The sequence below is a fragment of the Hipposideros armiger genome, unplaced genomic scaffold (assembly GCF_001890085.2).
Source record: "Hipposideros armiger isolate ML-2016 unplaced genomic scaffold, ASM189008v1 scaffold_363, whole genome shotgun sequence".
Classification (NCBI taxonomy): domain Eukaryota; kingdom Metazoa; phylum Chordata; class Mammalia; order Chiroptera; family Hipposideridae; genus Hipposideros; species Hipposideros armiger.
In genome coordinates, this window is record NW_017731713.1 from 1,162,606 (window position 1) to 1,170,567 (window position 7,962).

The 7,962-nt window shown below is 42.8% G+C and overlaps 1 long non-coding RNA gene across 1 annotated transcript; it reads right to left on the reverse strand.

Annotated features, from left to right (window-relative positions):
• Positions 1 to 229: 229 nt before the first annotated feature.
• Positions 230 to 7,946, reverse strand: LOC109393086 (uncharacterized). The gene is made up of 3 exons (XR_002126177.1): positions 7,810 to 7,946; positions 2,864 to 3,086; positions 230 to 2,168 (listed from the first exon to the last, which is right to left on the reverse strand). It is a non-coding gene; the product is annotated as an uncharacterized LOC109393086 (long non-coding RNA).
• Between the last annotated feature and the right edge of the window lie 16 nt (positions 7,947 to 7,962).

Sequence of the window (7,962 nt, forward strand, 5' to 3'; positions counted from 1 at the left end):
CAGATCAGTCGCCGGCTTCTGGATGGCCGCTCACTGCAGCTGCTGGCTGCTCACACTGGCTGCTGGCTACACACGGTAGCCCATGGCAACCCACTGCAGCAGGGTCTGCAGCCTAGCCATTGCCAGCGACTCCCGGCAGCCCAGCTCCAGATTGAGCTGTTGTTCAGCATCTTAGCTGTAGAGGGCAGTGTCACTGGCCCTCATATGTGGGATCCGAACCGGGGCCCTCTGGCATCCCAAGCCAGCTCTTAACCAATGCGCCACTCGGCTGGCCCCAGATTTCTTTTTTTGACCCAGAGAATTCTGTATAGCCTATGCCTTTGCTCTCTCTATATACTTTATGAGACATGTCAGCAGAGGCTTCTTAAAATTAATCCAACAGCTATCTCCTTCAATCCTCCTTGCTGGAACTCCTCACTCATGCTCGTGGAGGTCTGGAGTATTTCTTGAGGGTCCCTGTCCCAGAAGATTAAAGGGAAGGCTGTGAGCTCAAGTCTTATCCTGAAGCTTACCTTTGTAAACTTAGCCATACTTCCTCCTTTTTACATAGGAAAACTGAAAGAGAAGCAATCTCATATGTGAGGTGGATTCTGTCCCATTTCTCCCTGGAACTGGGGAGAAGCTGGTCAGATACTGGCACGATTGTGCTATAAATATTCAAAGACTCTACTCCAGTATCTTCCATCTAACACACATTTTAACTCCTACTTTCAACTTGCAGAATGCTTTTTATGGCATCTGTTATGCCCTACTTTAAAGTATCTGTCAGCCTAATATTCCGACTTTCTTCCTCTATTATCTTCAAGGTCATGCTTGGAAACACCTTTCAGTGGAAAGCACCCATCTGCTTTGACAAAAATGTACACTGTAAACCTTCATTTCTGCAAGGGTCTTAACAAAGAAATCCAAGAGTCCACAGAATGCTTCCAACACAGAGTTCCCTAAAGCTTGCTTTATGCAACTCTAGTCCCGGATTTGATACAAAAAACACAAAACGAAACCAAAACAGGGGGACAGAAAGCAATGCTGCATAAAGAGCTACTGTCTTTAAAATTCAAAACGCACGATAGCATTTTAAAGGATTGTAGGCATTCTAAGGTAAAGATATGTTTAACTGCTTATTTCTCAGACTTACTCGATTACAAACCCTTTTCACATATGCATGTAACACTTATACATAGAGCCCTGCTGAACTAGGGTTCCACGGTGCACAATTCAAAAATTGTGCTAGAGGATGCTGTTCTTCATGTTTTAAAAATTATCGTTCTAATGCACTATGTATTGGAAAATAACCTTGAGTGATAACTACAAGTCACTTCTTTCTCACACTGTATTTAGAGGGCTACTCAGGGTTCATCTCACAAATACCAAACCTCCAAGTGATTATTTGGTTCTTACAAGTAACCACAAAACATATCTCCTTTTTTGTAACATCACGTTAACATCCTCTGAACAGGTTTCAACTCATCTGGTGGAGATGAATCATCAATTATCACAGAAAACGACCACAGCCACACCTCCAACATGCATCTCATTCACCTTCGCTTCAGCCTCCATTCACCATGTTGCAGTCACTTCCTGTTGCATGTACTTCCGATCCCTAAATACAAACAAACTAGAAATAGAATTTATTATTTTCAATTAAAAAAAATCATAATTCATGTTGTCTGGTGAGACAGAACCCGGTACAAATCCCCCCTCCTTTGGCCCTTTCTGGCTGAGTTAACCTCTCTCACCTCCTCATTGGTGTCATGGAAGGTTAACTCAACACGAGTCACAGGTAACCAGGATTTTTGCACAAACTTTTTACAGATCCCATCTATGGTCATACCTGGAACCCTGGCATGGCCTTCTCCCTATTCTTCCTGATGCCAGCCTTTTCATCCTCCCAATTTCCCTATACTTTCCCCACTGACAGGCCTTTCTCTAGAAATGTTAGAGTATGAGTCAGGCTGATGAGGAAACCTGGAGTGAGTAGCAGCCCACAGCTGCTCAATCCATCTGACCTAAATTCCTCAGCTTCTCTAACATGAACAGGTCCCCGCACTGTGCACTCCCACTTACCAACCCCCATCATGAACACTCTTAATGTATTTACGTGGTCCTTCCTTAGAACATCTTTCTTCTTGCTCCTTTTTCTTTTCTCTTTGAAGGTGCTAGCAAATCCTCTGCAAAAAACAAACAAACAAACAAACAAACCACACCTCTTCCTCACATCACTAATTTACCCATTGCAATCCTACAGGTTTTTAACTCTAATTTTCTTCTGATGAATTCACATACATACACACAAATACTTTATACCAAGTTGTACTTACTGATGTACTTTTTTTACTATGTCTTTTTTTCCCAGGTATTTTTCTCACATAAACATGAGCTCTTTAAGGGGGGGAAACATATCAGTTTTTTACCCTGCTCACAATGGAAGTGTAAAAAATTTGATTGATCCACCAATACTAAACACTTTCGTTCCTAAGGCTAATATTTACTTCAACTGAAATAAATTCACATGGACAGAACAATGTTAACCAAGGGATATGGCAAAGTTGGGTGTCTGCTTAGGGACACAAGTTATATACTGAACGACTATGAAGTTTTTATTTATTTTTTGGTTTGTGTGGGTTTTGTCATTCAGGATGCTGTTTATTGACAAAACGTGTTCATGAATACTCAAGGCTTACCTGCTGGAATCTTCTCACTTATTTTAGGTTTAGGTAACACTTCTCTGCCTACACAGCCCTCACTTGGATTTTGAAAGTTGAGTCACTCATCCAAGTCTCTAGAACTTTTCTCTCCTTAAAGAGGAGGACATGGAGGGCAATCCCTAGGTATGGTTTGTGTAGAGATAACGAGGTCTAGTTACTTTGGAGTGTAACATCCCTCAGCCAGGATGTTCGTCATCGGTGAGTGTTGGCAATGGCCCCAGGGCATGGCAACTCCTGGTGTGAGCTGTGGCTTCCTGCAGCTGTAATGGGGAGTGACACTCCGTGACCAGGTGACGTGGTCCTCCCTTCTGCAGGAAGTGGTCAGCCCGATCTAATCCTCTCAGCGCCTCTGGCAAGCAGCCTTTCCAAACACTGTGCCATCTGCAAACAGGATACATATCTTTCACATATCTGGCACATGCCCTTGGGATTGTCAGATTTCCACCTAATTCTTAGCATACTGCCCAATTGTACAGCTCCAGCCCTTTCTCTCCCACTCTAGGCAGCATATTGGAATAGAAATGGATAGCCTGGTGTAAGGGTCACCATGAGTCTGCTTTCATTTAGGTTCTTAAAAAAAGTAAATCACTCACAAATTTGGAACTTTTATTGGCAATACATTACTTAGGGACCCACCTAAGTAACACTGGGTTGAGAGTCACTATGCCAACTGATAGGCCCTAGCAAGGTCAATGCAATGTCAAAGTCAGGACTATCCCAGTCACTTCAGCTACAGCTACTGTGAATTTCTGTTCTCTCAATAAAGGAGAAGAAATTTCTGTTGTAAACCAGGCACACCAGGTGTCACCACACCACCTCATGAGGGGTTATTTTGGCAATGGAGGCTGTGGTAGTTTCAATAACTAGTACTTCCCAAACTGATGTGTAGTAGTCAAGTTTCTCAAAGCCTGAGAAATATTGCATATTTCTGCCCCATTACCAAAGCTGTCTGAAGAAGCAAATCCTGCAAATGGATTGATTTTCACACTTCCTACCTCTGAGGTAGGCATGTATGGCCGATTTCTGTCTCCTCTCTTCTTCCATAAAATATAGAAATATTCTTTTAGATTACTCTTTGTGGCCACCTCGGAATTACTAGCATTCTTCAAACAAGTTATATAAACCAGCTGCCAATAGTGGTCCCTGGTTAAACATTTAATTTTGTTGACCCGTAGAGTCACGACTGAAATACACTAAACCCATTTGTAAACTATCACTTATGTGAATCTGAAGGCTGCCTCTGAAGCAGTTTTGTGTAGTGACTGCAGCGAAGGACTAGTTTTCAAAGGATGGGTGCACTACTGAAGAAAATGGATAAAGTAGTAACTCAAGAAAACGGGCAAGTAAAATGTCACATCCTCTGTTTATATGCATGTCTGTTAGATGTGTGTAGTTAAATGTAGATATGCTAAGTGTTAACTATTCATTTAAAATTTTCTTTTTCTATTCATTAAAAAAAAAATCTTATAATATGAAAAAAATGCCCCCATCACTGGGAGAACAAATTTTATGAAAAGCTTGATTGTTATTTACAGTTTAGACTTCTGCAGATATTGAAGGCTGCAGTCAAGATAAAGAAATTAATAACACCCTGTGTCTTACAAAAGGTAGGAAGAGATGAGAGAGAATCCAACGCAGGGTCTACTTCTGGCCTACAAAGGGGGCACCAGAATGAAGTTCTGGAAGGGAAGCCAGGTTAGGAAGCATGTGCAACTCTCAAATGTGTTACAGCGCCTGCCATCCCAGCTAATACCCAGGAAGAGAGCATCTGTATAGAAGGTTCCATAATTCTTAACACTATTGGAAGTCGGGAGTAGCCGTGGGATGCAAATACTCAACCAGGAGGCAGCTAAAGGAAGCACTCTGGTTACCTAAGAAGCATTCTGGTTTCAAAAAGATATGAATTAAAGGTAGGAAGAATCCACTCTCAACAATGAGAGTAACTTAAAACTTAAGAATAATTTTAAGAGTTCTATTAGGAACTGAATTGTGTTCCTCCAAAATCCGTATGTGGAAGTCTAACTTTCACTACCTCAGAATGTGACTGTATTTGGGGGCAGGGCTTTTAAAGAGGTCATTAAGTTAAAATAAGGTCATTATGGGGGATCCAACTGCAACCTGACCAGTGTCCTTATAGGAGGAGTTCAGGACATACAGAAAGAGAGGCCAAGGGTTCGCACTCACAGAGGAATGACCAACTGAGGACACAGCAAGAGCGTGGCCATCTGAAGCCAAGGAGAGAGGGCTTAGAGGACTCCAACCCTTGTAGCACCTTGATCTTGGACTTCTACCTTCTAGTGCCATGAAAAAATAAATTTAGGTTTCTTAAGCTGCCCAGTCTCTGGTATTTTGTTACAGCAGCTCTAGCACACTAATACAGACTTTAAATGTCAATGCACTTTTAAGCTTTGATAAAATTTTCAAAAGAAAAATGTTAACAGGTTTTTTTATTTATTTTCAAAGCTGGGCGATCTTGGGAGAAATGCCAGCTGCCGGGGATCACGATACGATGTTGACGCAAGACGGGGAAAGTAGAACTCTTCAATTTTTAATTTTTTTCTGTTGAACTTAGTGATCTTCCAACTGAAAAAGGCAGAACCATTGGTCACTGGTAAGAAAGGTCAAAGATTAGTGACAGGATTACAGAACAAGTTCTAGTTGCTCGCAAGGAGGACCTGTTATGGGCTGAACTATGTCCCTCTGTAGATTCATATGTTGAAATCCTAAACCCTAATATCTCACAATATGACTATATTTGGAGATAGGGTCTTTAAAGAGAATGAAAATGAGGTCATTAGGGTGGACCCTAATTCAATATGACTGGTGTCTTTATAAGAAGATGAGATTAGGACATAGAGACACACAGAGGGAAGACCATGTGAAGACACAGGGAGAAGACAGCCATGTGCAAACCAAGGAGAGAGGCTGCAGAAGAAACCAGCCCTGCTGACACCTTGATCTTGGACTTCCAGTTTCCTGAATTGTGAGAAAATAAATGTCTGTTGTTTAAGCCACCCAGACTGTGGTACTTTGTTATGGTGGTCCTAGTAAACTAATACAGGGCCCATTGTCTGGCTTCGATTACGATTGTTTGGGGTGATATTTGCAAGGCACAGATAACATCCTAAACGTAGAATAACAGAGATGTGGCTCACAGCCCCTACACATAAAAAAGATCTGGGAGAACCAATGGAGAGTGCAATCAATCTGAGATGACGAAGTCAAGTGCATGTTAGGCTGCACACTAAGATGGGGAAATAGCCTACCCCACACAGCAGTGGTCAGAGCACTCATGGAGTATGAGAAACAGACCAGAACACATTTAGTGGAGAATGGCCAGGGTATCGAAGGAACCAGAAACCATGCCATTTGCACAACTGTTGAAGGAAGCGCCCGTGTTTATTCGCGAATAGAGGACTCAGGAGGCGGAAGCAGCATGAACACAGCTGGCAAATATATGAACATCAGTGGTGTGGAAAATACTTATTCTGCTTGGTCACAGGGGTACAAGAAGGACATCTAAGTGGGAGGGTAAAGGAAAGGGAATGGGGTTAAGAACTTTATAGAAACCAGAACCACCCAAAGACGGAATGCGCTATCTAAAGGGGGAGTGAACATTTCACAAATTGATGCATTTAAGTCTAGGCTGTGCATGTTGCGGAGATTCCAATGGTGGTTGGTCCTTTCCCCAGCCTTGTAGGGTTCTAACTAGGGATGTTCTTTTATTTCCGGATCAGGGGATCTGGAAGATTCCTTAGGCAGGAAATGGCATTAAATGGCAGAACAGAGATAGTGGCTGAGAAGTAAAAGCCTTCAGGATCTCTGAGTGGTAATGGAACTGGAGAAAATGTCAGGACTGTCCATCATCTGACACTGTCAGCTGCTAATCATCTTCCCGGGGAGAACATCTTGTGCAGGGAATGCGTGAGTGTGGTGAATTGCAACAGTGGCAAGGGAAACTGCTAAATCTCAGTACTTTCATTTTTATAGATTATAACCTCACTTCTGTATGTTTGAATTATGTGCTCGATAAAAGTCTCTTGCTCTTAAAAATTGCTTCTTGCCTCCTAGGACTGGCTTCATGGGCAGGCAACCTGTGCAGTCACACAGGGCTGTGTGCTCAGAAGAGCCCCACGGTTGGTTGAACATCCTGCATCACCAACTTAAAATTCTTAATTTTGGAAAAATGGGTCTGGCCTTTTCATTTCATAGTGGACCCTGCAAAATTTATAGCTGGTCCTGCTCCCTCCCCTTCTTCTAGTCATAACCCTCTTTGCATTCAGACGTCTTCAACTGCTCATACACACCTGGGACAGACAGGAAAATATGGTGGTGGGGAAGCACCACCATATATAGGTGCTTATATATATAGGAAGCAGCTGGGTCTCGCTGTCACTTAGGCTCTCCCCTGCAGTCCCAACTTCACGTCACTTAACTTGCTGTCAGATTTGGGAGAAGTTCCCTAGCTTTAGCTTCTTGACTTAGAAATGGGAATCCTAATAGCAAGGGCCTCACTGGCTGACATAAAGCATGTAAAGAAATACTGCATGATGACAAATATTTGTTATTATTTGTTGAGGACTTCCAAAGGACACTCAGGGGAAAATGTAATCTAGGGAGAGGACTGGATGCCTGGGGAGAGACAGAGGGGTGATGAGAGCATTTAGGGAAAGTGGCAGATAAACGCTGGCTTGTCAGGAAGGAAGTCGCCATGCCCCTGGCTGAGCCATGACCCCACGACTGGAGTCCCTGGCTTCATTCCCTCCTACAAGCCCCACTGTGGGCTGAGGCTTGGGACCTATGCTCCTTAAGATCCAGAGGAGGGGATATCCTGCACAGTTCTAGACCGTTCTAGACACAATGAAGAACAGCACGGAGTTTGAGGTCAGAAGTTCTTAGTTATGGGGGTCGAATAAGAGTCATCTCTCCAGACCCTTTCTCTCTTAACTTTCCCTTCACTCCCATCTCAAATGGAGGCTACATCCTTACCTGATTAAAAAAGAAAAAAAAAAATCCCTGTTGACAAGTCCCTTTTCTTCAAAAAACAAACAAAACACCCAAACACACACACAAAAACAATAAAATTTCTAACAAAAAACCCCACCTTTCTTTCAAGAAGTAAATGGGTCGCCAGCTCCTTCGCTAGGTCCGGCTCCTACCTCCTTTGGTTCATTCTAAAGATAGAAATTCCAAGTTGCTCATGGCTGCTTTTGACGGGAAAAAATGAGGCTTTTGCTCTCTCAACAGGCAAAGAAAT